We start from the raw sequence: 13,825 nt of genomic DNA, 5'->3' as shown, positions 1-13,825 counted from the left end.
GGCCAACCTCAAAGGGCTAACATTAATTATGAAAGCCTGATTGCATTTCCCTAGCCCTCCTTCTTATATCAAAGAGAGACATAGTGAAATCACTTGCATTTCTCGCTAATTCAGTCTTCCCTTCCTAGGATTCATTCATATTTTTCTAGCAGTCTCTGCATACTTTCCCAAGGCCATCTTTATGGTGCTCTATCTCAGTGGTTCTCAACCTGTGGTCCACGGACCACTTGGGGGGGGGCATGATGTCACTACAGAGGGTCCACGAAGGCTTGAAGAAATGTTATGATTTAAATCTTGAGTTAAGTCTTGGGGGTCCATGGCCACAAAAGGTCTTTAAAGGGGATCCATTGTGAAGAAAAGATTGAGAACCACTGCTCTACATTATAGTCTGGAAATCTAATCCGCAGACAAGCACAGAGTTAGCAGTGATGAAGTCAGGGAAGATCTATCTTGTATTACCAGGTTTGGATGCAACGGTGAATTTACATTTATGAGCATCACCAAAATACATCTAGAAAATGTGTTAATTAGAGCAAGATACTGCTTTTCCAAGCTGTGCATTGCATTATGTGTGCTAACACACCATTTTCTGATTGGCCATTGTGCTGGAGGCTGAATCATTCTAAGCATACACAAACTATGGACATTTTTATTATTTTCAGTGAGAATGAAGTAATAATAAGAAAATTTTGGATGTTCTACAAAGATTGTTCAAGCACCAGTACAACATACACTTACTCAGGCACAAAAAAGAGAGACACACTCATAACAATTGTCCAGTAGGAATTTTTTTTTTGATTTTGTTGAATCAAAGTCAGAATGCGAAATACAAATAGGAATTATCAAATGTAGTGGATCATGTCTATATGTTTTATGCTAACATTTTGATATAATTGAGTTAATCTAGTTTATTGTTATGATCCAAAGATCATCATATAAGACCAACAGAGCTAACACATATATACCGTGTTTTCCCCAAAATAAGACCCTGTCTTATATTTTTTTGAATCCTGAAATAAGCGCTTGGCCTTATTGCCATGCACTCGAAAGCCCAATTGGGCTTATTATCAGGGGATGTCTTATTTTTGGGAAACAGGGTATTCAATGTTTATAATTCTACAATAATCTTATAGCCCTAGAACTTTAAAAAGTTTAAAAATAGGATTGAGATCTTTTATAAATCTTAGCTATCTTAAATCTTGCTCTACTGCAGATGAAGCATGAAGCAGTGGCAAATTGCTGAAGGTATTCAACCTTTGGTCTGATGGGAGATAGGAAATATAATTCAGACTCTACCTAGAAAATATCTTAAGAGGGACAAAACCAGTATATCATAATGTGTTTATAAAAAGTGGACAATAGATGAATATTGTTCACTTTTTTCCATTTCATGAGTTTTACAACTTCACTTAAATGCTATTTTTTAATGTTTCCCATAATTATCACTCAAGAAAAAGCACCAAATCAAGCTAGCATAAAAACCCTGTGGCTTTCAGCGCTGTGATATTAGAAGAGTAAATGGTAAAGCGAAAGCTGTTCTTAGCCAATCTTGCCACAAATTCCTATCCCTTTGCACACTGAATCCTAGGTACATTATCTGACTGTTCTTGTGGACTATTCAAATCAGCACTGTAATGAATTCTGGAGTTCATACGCAATAGATTTGGACTTCTTCAAAGTTCTCTTCTGTGTAGATCTAAATTTGTCTTCTGCAATTAAATGGGTAAGGCAGCCAGTCTGAAATTTTAGCCAAAGATTTAAGAACCAAACCTGCGCTTCCATTAAAACCAGGCATGTCTCCAATTCTAGTATTGCATTTAATACACATCTGGAACTCCAGGAATCAAACAGAAGATGATTTGGAGCTTGTGTAGCATCAGATAGAGGTATCTTAAGTTGATTCTTTGATAAATCCCTAACCCTCATCATAACCTACTTCATAGATTGTTGTAAAAATAATAAAATACAGGTGGTTCTCGATTTATGACCACAACTGAGCCCAAAATTTATTATTGTTAAGCGAGACGTTTGTTAAATGAGTTCTGCCCCCATTTTATTACCTTTCTTGCCACAGTTGTTAAGTGAACCACTGCAGTTGATAAGTTAGTAACCCGGATGTTAAGTGAGTCTGGCTTCCCCATTGACTTTACTTGCCAAAAGGTTGCAAAAGGTGATTGCATGACTTTGGGACACAGCAATGGTCGTAAATATGAATTAGTTGCCAAGCATCTGAATTTTGATCAAATGATCACAGGGATGCTTCAAGGTCATAACTGTGAAAAACGATCATAAGTTCACTTTTTTCAGTGCCATTGTAACTTTGAACAGTCGCTAAATGAACTGTGGTAAGTTGAGGACTACCTGTAAAACAGTGGAAATTCTATGCTCCTTGGAGGAAAGTGTGTGTGTGTGTGTGTGTGTGTATGTGTGTAAAGAGACAAACAGAACATTCTTAGAATGACAAGTTATTGTAAGTATAATAAAATGACTGGATTATCTTTTTTAAAATCAGAGGCAGTCATCACAAAAATATGAACATGCATATTGCCCTTAAATTCCTAATCCCATACAAACATCCTGCTGTACAAGTTCAGTTCAGTCAGTTTGTATTCATCTAGTCCTGTGGTTTTCCCTAAGCAGTAAAAAGCTGAGGACAGATTTAATAAAACCTGTTTCTTTTAAAGGTGAATGAACAATTATTTTCAGCCCAATGTTAGTAGTTCCCTTGGAAGACATGCTGAGGAGGGGTGGGGCACTTTAAAAAATGAATATGGTACCATTTGATGGTATTTATTTGCACATAAACTAAATTAGTTATTTTAAATACAAATTAACAATAGCTAATGTGATTACTCTCCAATAATATATTTAACTATTTCTTTTCTGTCTATCAGATTAGAAATCATGATTTTGCAACAGCCTCTGGAGATCTTCAAGGATTTCAGTCAAGGTCTGGAGAGAGACCACATCTGTCCATGGGACCCCTGGTTGAGCACCATAAAGTCAACTCCTGGTGACTTTTTTTTTTTTATTTGATTTATATGCCGCCCTTCTCCGGAGACTCAGGGCGGCTTACAATGCGTTAAGCAATAGTCTTCATACTTTTGTATATTTATACAAAGTCAGTTTATTGCCCCCACAAACTGGGTCCTCATTTTACCTACCTTAGAAAAGATGGAAGGCTGAGTCAACCTTGAGCCTGGTGAGATTCGAACTTACAGTAATTGCAGACAGCTGGTGTTAATCACAATGCTTTTAGTCTGCTGAGCCACCAGGCCGTCTCTTTAGGGAATGATGTTTTCTTGGCATCAGTAAAGGTTGCCTTCTTCCAGGATGATGGGTTTTTTTCTCTATTCCCAGTCTAATTGGCAGCCCTGTGCAGTAAGCAGGTCCCACCCACTTCATTTTTTCAGGGTCAGCCAAGGTACTAAAGCCTAACAAAAAAACCTGAGGCAAACAGCCATTTCTCATTACACAACAGCATGGTTCATGGGAACAGAGCATAATGATTCACTAGCCTTCTTCTCTTCAGCAAACTGATTTCCAATCATCTCTCTTTGTCTCATCCCATTCTGTTCCAAGCAGAACACAACTGGCTTCTGGCACCTGGTGGCAGAAACAACACCTGAATGAGCCAATCTGTATAAATACACTAACATTTGTTTTAAGTTGTGCTTCCTTGGGCCAGAATTTGGAAGCAGAAGGGGGTGAAGAAGGGGTTGCTGGCAATCATAAACTCTCTGAGAGTGAGCTGAGTCCATTGTCAGAATGATGCTACACTACACAGCTGAGCCCTACAGATCCAACTTCACAGCCACTTCACAGGCATTCAGCCGTGCATCACCCCCCCCCAAATTGCTTTTTTTTTATTTCTTTGATTTACATAGTTAACAGGAAATGAGCATCCTGTATCTCTTCCAAGTGAGGGGATTAATTAGAAAGGAAGGGATTCCTTGCAATGAAAAGGGCTAAGTGTTCAGCCTTAGGGTCTGGATTTCTGGAGAAGGACACTGATTTACATTTGAAAATATCATCCAAAGTTCCCCCGAAACTACAAAACCCAGGGCTATTTGAGTGATGTATGCCAAAAGAGTGAGAGTTGTTTATTAAACCTTTTGACAGCAGCAGAAATTGCCCCAGTGAAGGCAAGGAAGTCTATTTGCCACTGAAAACAGACGGTGGAAAATTATGGAGACGCAGAAATGAGCATTTGATGCTCATTGGAAAAGGAAAGAAAGAAAGAGACAGATTAAATATAGAATCATCTGTGAGTAAGTGGAAATTATTTTTGAACTGCTGGAATAATACAACAAAGGGCAAAACCACACATTCATTTTGTTCTCATCGTGAAGAGTAGCCCTGCAGTTCAAACCTTACTGTAGCTCTCCTGTTCTTAATGCTTCATTAGACCTTCTGTTCCAGAGAGAATAACATTTCTAGCTTAGCTCAGACAGTTTAGCCACGGTGACCCGTTCTCTGATAACCACTTATCAGGATGAATGCAATGTCCTTTGTTTTGGGGTGTCCTTGAAAACAACACAGACATTACAACTGTTGTAAAATACAGCTTATAGGATGTTGCTCACAATATCTGTGGGCCAGGGGTGAAATCCATTTTTACCCCTTACCGGTTCTGTGGGCGTGGCTTGGTGGGCATGGCAAGGGAAGGATATTGCAAAATCTCAATTCCCACCCCACACTGGGGCCAGCCAGAGGTGGTATTTGCCGGTTCTCTGAACTACTCAAAATTTCTGCTACCGGTTCTCCAGAACCTATCAGAACCTGCTGGATTTCACCCCAGCTGTGGGCTAACCCTGAGAATGTGCCATTAGTTGCCTAGTTGTTTTTCAGTGCAATTTTGGTGTGCATCTGTGAAAAGACTATACTATGGCTGCAGTCCAAAAAATAGTGGGATAGTGGGTAGGGCTGTTTTGTTTTATTTTGCCATTTAAAATTAAAATTCACACATTTGATATGCTTACCATCCAATCATGTATAAAATAATGTTTAAATTAAGTTTTGAACATTCTGAGAGCCACCTGAACCTTAAAGGATCAAATGTGCCCCTTGGCCTATGTGGTTTGGGACCCAGATGGCTGAACAAATCTCTTTCCGTCCCAGCCTGTTTGTTAAGGACCATGGTATTGCCCCCACTTTTCAGAAGTAGGCTAGATGTCAATAGATGTTAAGGTTTTGGTCCTGAGTTAGGACTAGGACTCTGATTTATCTGGACAATTATGAATGAGTGCTAATACACGCTGTCATGAATGTGGTTAGATTTACTGTTAAGAGTTTGTTTCTTTGCTGACTATATTGGAGTTTTTGATATTTATTATAGGGTGTTAATATTGGCTCTTTTACACTATTGTAAATTATCCTGGACTTTTTTTTATAAAGGCTGGCATGTAGAATGTATTCAAATGAAATAAAGAATCATAAATATATGGCATAAAAGGGACATCATTGATTATTTAGCTTGACCTTCACAATTCTGCAAAAATCCACTAAAGAGGTTCCCAAACATTGCCAATTCACAGTGGCCTTAGTATTTCAGTATTTTTACACAGCACTCTGCTGTCCCAAAATATGCACCCTATATCCCAGAAAGCTCATTGCAGCAAGTTCACTAACCATTCAGTTTATTAAGTAGTAAAATATTCTGGAACATCAGAGCATCAGAGATGAGAGAATCAGAGTTCACACGGAGCACCACAGCACACAATTTGGGAACCACAACATGAAATTATTCCTAGTAAGTGGCCATCAAGACCAGATTTGAAACCTCCAGAGTATTCATTGGGGTATCTACCACTGTGCTCTAGGCAAACTGCTCCTCTGTTTAAAAGCTGTTATCATCAGAAAACTCCTTCTAAAATGCATCCAATTCTCCTTTTTTCTTTTTTAAAAAAATCAACCTGTTGGTCTCTATCCTTTCTTAGCCTGAGCAGAGAGAAGTTCTGATCGCTGTTTCATATGTTGGTCTCATAATTACCTCTCGATGTTTTTGTAACCTAAACAAGCTTTTTCAAGCATTCCATGCAGGACTTGTTTTCTAAAATCTTTATCATTCTGGTAATGCTCCCCTGGATTTGCTTGAGCTTCTCCATGTCCCTTTAAAAGGCAGTACCAAGAAATGGGCACAGAGGTCCAAAGGGACTGTGATGAGCTTGCTGTCCATGATGGAACATAGAACAATAGGTTTGGAAGGGACTTTGGAAGTCCTCTAGTCCAATCCCCTTCAAATGCCAGGAGATCCTACATACCATTCTGGACAAATGGCTGTCGAGTCTCTTCCGGTGATGGACTAGAGTGGGAATAATATTCTTAATCTCCGTAGAACATTTAATCATGAAATCTCATGAGTGAAATTCTTAGGCATCAGTTATTACATTGTCTCTGAAATTCTTATTCATATTTGGTTCTGCCATAAGCCACCGTACAATAGTATCATTTAAAAGTCCCTCTCGCTTCAGTGACAGAGCTTTGCTTGCTTGTTTATCACACTAGAAAACAAACAATGGCTTCTTGGAACAAAAAAACAATGCCACCAAGCTTTGTTGAACCAAGTTTCTTTTGAACCACAAGTGGATTGTCTAGAAAATGATGAGTAATAGTCTAGAGGCACCTATTTTTGCTTGTGATGATCTCAAAAGGATAAATCATGCACGGTGGCATTGTGATATAAGCGCTCCATTTGTGTACCTGTATCACAATAATGCCGGCAAATAGAGAAGGGGCAGAACTTGCACCCAAATGTTACAAGATGGTTTATCACTTGAAGGATGTTAACATCATGGGCCCCACTATAATTATGGCTGCAAAAATAGGACATTCAAGATCTTATTAGAAATTATTTTCCTCATATTTCACAGCAACTTGGGGGACAATAATAATTTTAATTTAATCTGATTTATTTAACGTGTAAGGTTGCCCAGTTCTAAACAACTGGCTGATATACAACATTCAAAACAAAAATCAACTGTTATCAAAAATATGAAATGATTCAGTAGAATTGGCACATCTCTGCAATAAAAAGGGTGTTTTTGTGGGCCTCACCATTCAGGTTAATGCAAGGCCCAGGAGAAAAACAAAACTTTGAGAGCTTTTTTGAGTAAAGTCATAGTATGGGCTAGATAAATCTCAGGTGATATGCTTTTCAGAAGGCTGAAGCAAGGAGCACCTCACTAGCTCTTCAAATATTTATGTGTCCAATCCATGCAAATACATACTAAGTAAACATGTTTTGATGGTAAGGAGAGTAGGGATTACTTTAAATTCTCATAGGAAAGTTCCGATAGAAGACAGAGGGGCTGTGGATCAGTTAGTTTCAGTGTCAGATGCCACACTGGCATTAAAGGTGGAATTTAAACCCTCAAGGAGGATTTGGGGAGGGAGAAGTATGGAGATGAGAATAGATATGGAGCTGATGGCAGTAGCTAAAAGCCTTAAATGGTCTGAGACAGCAACTAGTCTTTAGTAAACCCAATATGGATTGGTTAATCTGAACTAAATGTGTTTGTGGACAGTGGGAAGATTGCCAATTGTGTGGGCACTTCCTGAAGATGAAAATATCATGGCACCTTTTTATACAATGCAGAAAGTGGAAATGAAGATAATAGAAGATATAAGGGGTGGAAGGCACATTAAGAAGATCAAAGGATTGCCTTAATGTGTGATAAAAGAATGTCAGCCAATACAAGCCAATACAACCCCTTTCATAACTCTGAATAGAAATAATTCTGGTATTTAGAAACCCTGGAAGGTGCACGTGTTATGTCTATATCAAAACTTGCTTTGAGTTTTCTACAAGTTAAAGAACAGAGAAAACAATCTACCTTTGCATCAGGGTAGTGGTGGTGGTGGTGATGTCAGTTAGGGCAGCAGAAGGAAAGATTTGCAAAACAATATAAAACAATTACCGTATTTTTCAGACTATAAAACGAACCAGTATATAAGACGCACCAAGATTTCAAAGAGGAAGCAAGGAAAAAAAAGTTCTTGCCCTCCCCGGCCCACAGGAGCAGTCTGTCAGCCCCCCAAAGCCTCTGCACACCCCGTTTTTGCGAAAAATAGGCCCGTTTTTTGAAAAAATGGGACGTGCAGGGCGGGAGGCCAAAAATGGCTGTATTCGGTGTATAAGATGCACCAACATTTCCACCCTCTTTTAGTGGGGTGGGGGGGTGGGGAAGGTAGCTGGAAAAGTGGAACTGTTCAAATAAAGCTTGGCTGAACTCGTAGAACTGCCTCTGTTAGTGAATAAAATCAGAAAAAGAAAATGCTGGAAAGCAGTATGGCTCTGATGCCTCTTCAATCAGATTCCTCAACTCCTTAAATACACTCCGTGAGATGGTCCAATCAGTGCAGAATACAGTGAAATTATTTCCTCCTGTGATCTAGATGGAGTACTTCTGTTAATGTAGGGTTAATGTAGCTCAAGACTGCATTTGTCTTTTTCGCTGATACATCACCCTGCTTTTACATGTACAGCTGGTGTTTCACCAGGACTCTAGCTTCTTTTCACAAGCTACTGCCAAACCAAATCATTTCAATCCTATATTTACTCATTTGCTTTTTCAAAGGAACAACATTTCTCAATGCAGAACAAGTTTCTATTGCATTTGGGCTAATGTTCAAGTATACTGAGGTAATTTTAAATCATGATTATGGTATGTCCTGTAAAATGTTAGCTAATCCCTTAATTTGATGTCATCTAAGGTTTGAATAAACATCTTCTACTATAAACAACTTCTGCCGTATTCCATTTTTTAGATCCCGTATAAAGATGTTAAATCATGCAGGATTGAATACAGAACTAGAGGAGACTCCACATGATGTTTCTTTATTTTAAACTCCACATGACATGGTCACTTTCTCTGAAAGTGCTTGATACTTTCAGTCTACTGACCAAGTCCGCCAGGGCCGGATTTTCCTATAGGCTAACTAGGCTTCAGCCTAGGGCCTCAAGATCAAGAGGGACCTACATTCAAATTGTTAGCAAAATTAAAATTACACTTTCACTATAGGTGAAAGGGCCTCATAAGTGGAATAGCCTAGGGCCTCTTTTCATCTAAATCCGGCCCTGAAGTCCGCTATTGGCCAGGATCAGTGGTGAGATTCAAGTAATTTAAAACCGGTTCTCTGCCCTAATGATTTCTTCCAACAACCAGTTTGTCAAACTGCTCAGAAAGTTAACAACCGGTTCTCCCGAAGTGGTGCAAACTGGCTGAATCCCACCACCAGCCAGGATTAGGTCAAGAACAGCTCACTCCTCCTCCCATTTCATCTTCTACCTTCTGAAAAATTAAATGGTAAGCAAGAGAGATCAGAAATTTATTGGGCCTCCCACTCTTCAGCTGGCAGCTCACCAGTACTGCTCCCTCACGGCCCATCCTTCTGCCAGTGTTGTCCTCTTATGGCTTACTCACCAGCTACTGATTGCAAACCAACTACTCCCAACTATTTGTCCTCTTTCTAAAGGAGGAATGGACCTGAAACCTGGCTGAAAAATGTGATTCTGTTTATCAAATCGTCACCTGAAGCTGTAAACCTCTCCCCTTGATCCCATACTCAGCAAACAAGCAAACACCTCCCCACTTCCAAATAAGTACATACCTGCAGAATCAGCCAAGCAATCGCCCAACGCCCCCCCCCAAAAAAAGCCCTCAGCAGATCAGCTCCACACTTCACCAGCAGCCTTGCAAAGTTTAGATTTGCTGATTCTGAATGTGGGTTTCTGATCTTCTTTGTAAAAAGTGCTGGGAAGGAGGGAAGGTGGTGCTAGAGTACAGAATTTGGACTTTTCTCCTTTTAACCTGCCATAAGTTTTCTGGTTTTAATTCAGATATTTTCAGAATTACCAGATCCACCTCTGTGGGAAGAACAACCAGAAAGTCAGCCCACCATCACCAAAAGCATTTGGAGGAACTTTTCTTCCTGCTTCATGGTGATCTTGTCTATAACATTGGAGCTTGTCAATAACTCAGAGGACAGGAGGGAATGCTTCGCCTATTGAAATTTTTGTCCTGAAGATTTCCATCACCATCTTCCCAAACTGAGAGATTTCATCAGCATTATTTTTAAGGGGGAAGAACTGGATTGCTTCCTCTCTGTCCTGCCTGTTTTGAAGATCAACCTCAAACTATTTAGAGGCTCCTTCATGCAGTTTCAGATTAATTCCCTTTGGGATACTTAGCTTTACCTATCTCCTGCCACCTGTGACCTGATAACACCAAGTCTCCTTTATTTTCCTGCTTCTGGTATCATTGTGTATAGATTCAAGTACAACTAATTCTCAGGGCTGACTGAACCTTGGAACAAAAGTTCCTATGGGGAGGGGAAAACCCTCAGATTTCTCCCTGCCACCTGTTTTGAGATAGCAATAGCACTTAGACTTATATACCACTTCACAGTGTTTTACAGCCCTCTCGAAGCAGTCTACAAATGTCAGCATATTGCCCCCAGCAATTTGGGTCCTCATTTTACCGACCTCGGAAGGATGGAAGGCTGAGTCAGTCTTGAGCCTGGTGAGATTCAAACTGCCAAACTGCAGGCAGATGGCAGTCAGCAGAAGTAGCCTGCAGTATTGCACTCTAACCACTGCGCCACCGTGACTCATAGCGATTCACATTTCATTTTGTTCCTCCTTTAGCATCCTTTCTTTAATTATTATATTCTACCATTTCTTTGATATTAGTCTAACTCTTGTTCCACAACAAATGGTCCCGCAGCGCATTGGCCATGGCGAGTTGGCCATGGCAATTTGTCCCACAGCGAATTGTCCCCCCTGCTGTGTCTGCTTTCCCACCTGGGCCCTGAGTCTGCTGGATGGGTGAGACTGGCCAGAGACATTTGATTGGAGAAGAAGAGCCAGGAATGAGAAGGCTTTTCCTCTTTCTTTCCTCTTTCCAGGCACTGCACCCTGCTCACGTCTGGTTGTTTCGTGTAGTAAGGTGCTGCAGCTAATTTACGTGGGAAAGATAAATGGCGCCATAACACTCCGGTTATTACCCCTCAGCACTTTTACAGTGTTGCTGGCAATTAATTTAATTAAAACCCCTGTCCTGGATATAAAGACATTTCATAACTCACTGATTTAACAACTTTCAACCCCCAGCCCACTGCCTGGTCCTGCTGTCTGCAGTTTAGATTTTTTTGGGGGGGTGCTTCAGGATTCCTGAAGCACTAGTGCCTAAGTCACTGACACACAGAGCGCTGTGCTTCCCCTCCTTTCAGGCAAAATGTGTAGCAAGCATGCTGTTTTATGTACACACAGTAAGACAGAGATAGACCCCAACACAAAATGTGCAGGTACATATAGTGCTCTTTCAATACACATGTTCACTTCTGACAACCCAAATAGGCAAATAAAAAATTCCCGCTGAGAATCTGTGCTTCTGCAAACGGCGTAAACCTAACATTGGAAAGATTATGATATGCCATGCAATTATTTGGCAAAGTGATACGTCAAATCTTAAAGTACGCTTTAAAATAAACCTACAGCCCCTTCACTACGTATCAGATACTCTGAGTCCACTTCTGAATTACACAATCTCCCTACATAAATACGCTCTGTACATCTTCTTGATCCATGTAGTGCTGGGCAATTTACCTCAAGGCAAAAACATCATCTTATAGGAAACCACTTTATTTGTTCCATTTACCTTTCTGCTCCCTCCCCTGATACCACATTATGGCAATAATGTACAATATGTCCTTTTCCTCCAGCAAAAAGCCTCATGCATTTGGAACACGGAAACCACGCTTGGCAATGCAAGGCTGGCTTTGCAGAGGCCCGTGCTTTTAATCCTTACATGTGAAATGAATTTAGCAGCCTTTAAAATAGGGCATTCAGCTTTGTCACAAAAGCTAATGCACACAATCTACCATGCTGGCACAAGTAATCATCCCTGTTGAGAAGGACCTCTAAACAGGAGTGTAAAGGCACCGAGGCTACAGAAGTAGATGAGGAGATGTCAAACAGGATGAGGAGGATGAGAAAGCATGAGGGGAATTCACACGTGAACAGCTAAAAAGCAGTTGTAGGCAGGCAGGAAGCATATTGGCAGCATTGCATGTTCTGAATATCCTTGCATACAAGAGACTTGCAAATGGGAACCTGGAGCAGGGGCCATAGAAACATGCTGAAAAGGTCAGGACTGAACATCACTGGCCAAGATACAGAATAGCAGGGAGGGAGGAACTCAAATAACAAGTTGGTGCACAAGTTAGCTGTAAAGGTGCTACAGGAAACTGCATTGCTGGGACGAAGCAGCAGAATATATATTTTATCAGGAGAAAAATGTATTTTCCCTTCAGCTAGTAGATTATTGAACTCCTGCAGAAGTGTGTGACATTTATTGGTTGGACAAGAGAAGTGGCTTTGTCTATCTAGTGAGTCAGGTGGAAAAATGAAGATGTCCGTTTAGTTGGGAATAAAACTTCATATTAGGCAAGCTGGGGACTAAGATGCAAGAAAATAAAGGCATGGAAAGTCTCTAAGCAAAGACCCAAAACTAAGAATCAAAACAGGCAGTTAGCTGAAAAGAAGAAATACAAATGAAGGGTAACTAGAGAGGGAGAAGAGGAAGGAAAACAAAGGGACAAAGGGGCTAATAAGAAATGGTGGTCCAAAGAAATTTCATAGCAATTAATGTCAAGGAAAGTGAAGCCTACAAACTGGAAGGGAGATTGCTCAAAAGTCTCCAGTTCTATATACCCAACATATTTGCCCAGGGCTTCTTTAATTCATCCAATTTTCTGAATTCGCCCAATAGCCTGAACCAGTGGTAGGTTGCTCCCGGTTCGGTCCGGTTCTATAGAACTGGCAGTAAAACCGGTGGGAGGCTCCGCCCACCCGCCACGACGTCATCATGGGTGATCCACTGTGAACTGGTAGTAAAGGTAAGTGGAACCCACTCCTGCGGCCTAAATTATAACTGAATGTACAGACTAGGTTTTGCAAAACATATATATTAGGCCAAAACTCAGTTGACTAGTTCATGGCTCCAATGTTCTGTGCAAACAGAGTCAGAATCTCTAAAGCAGACACAATGGATTCTGCAACAGCACCCAAGCCATACTCCTCCTCGGTTATCTTCTACTATTTCTACATAAACATAGAAGACAAGAAAACCGAGAATGTAAGCTAGTCACTGTCTGCAAACAGACATAGAAGGCTGATTTGAAGATTGGAGAATCCAGTCCCGGGAACTCAGTGGCATCAAGGTCTTAGATGTGGGTTCTATATGTTGTCAGCCATCTTGACTACTTGCCAGAAAGAAAGATGGAGGTTTGACAGTTATCAAAATATTGGGATTTGGCATAAATCCCTAAGGGAGTGCAAGCGCCAAAAAGTGGGAAGAAAAAAGCAGGGGCTGAATCCATATTTACGTGCCAGTCACGTTTGACACATTAATAACCTACAATAAAGAAGTCAAAAACCCAAGTGTATTCTCATATATAACAGCTTCTTCGCCAGGTTGTTACTCTTAACATATCCTAACAAATATGACAATCAGAAATTTCTCCATTAGTTTATTTTAAGATATGGAGCAGCTAAAGGAGAAACAACATTTGCTGCAAGCAGGGAAAAAATATGATCCCGATGTTTCCCTCTCCCCAGAACTGCCATTTACTTTAGGAATGCCTAATCACAAAATTGCTAATTGTGCAATGAGTTTCACCTCTTTTTTGGCCCTTGCCACACAGGTGACTGGTCCAATGGCTATTTATAAACGTGCCATCTTGCACAGAGCACCTGATTGCACTAATCCTGCCGAGTAACAAGCCTTCTGCCCTTCTTCCTATTTGTAGGAAGAATTTTGCT

General features: G+C 40.4%; 1 protein-coding gene across 3 annotated transcripts in view; it reads right to left on the bottom strand.

Annotated features, from left to right (window-relative positions):
- Nucleotides 1-13,825, bottom strand: part of UNC5A (unc-5 netrin receptor A) — a 99,026-nt gene that overhangs the window by 33,905 nt on the left and 51,296 nt on the right. Inside the window, exon 2 of one of the 3 annotated variants that reach the window (XM_087887564.1) lies at nucleotides 3,165-3,606. The exons of the other annotated variants lie outside the window; for them this stretch is intronic. The gene's annotated coding sequence lies outside the window, so the exon portion shown is untranslated. The remainder of the gene's footprint in view (nucleotides 1-3,164; nucleotides 3,607-13,825) is intronic. 3 annotated transcript variants of the gene reach the window in all.

The sequence above is a fragment of the Pantherophis guttatus genome, chromosome 2, assembly GCF_059756535.1.
Source record: "Pantherophis guttatus breed Tessera chromosome 2, ASM5975653v1, whole genome shotgun sequence".
NCBI lineage: Eukaryota > Metazoa > Chordata > Lepidosauria > Squamata > Colubridae > Pantherophis > Pantherophis guttatus.
This window is presented reverse-complemented; position numbering and strand designations above follow the sequence as displayed.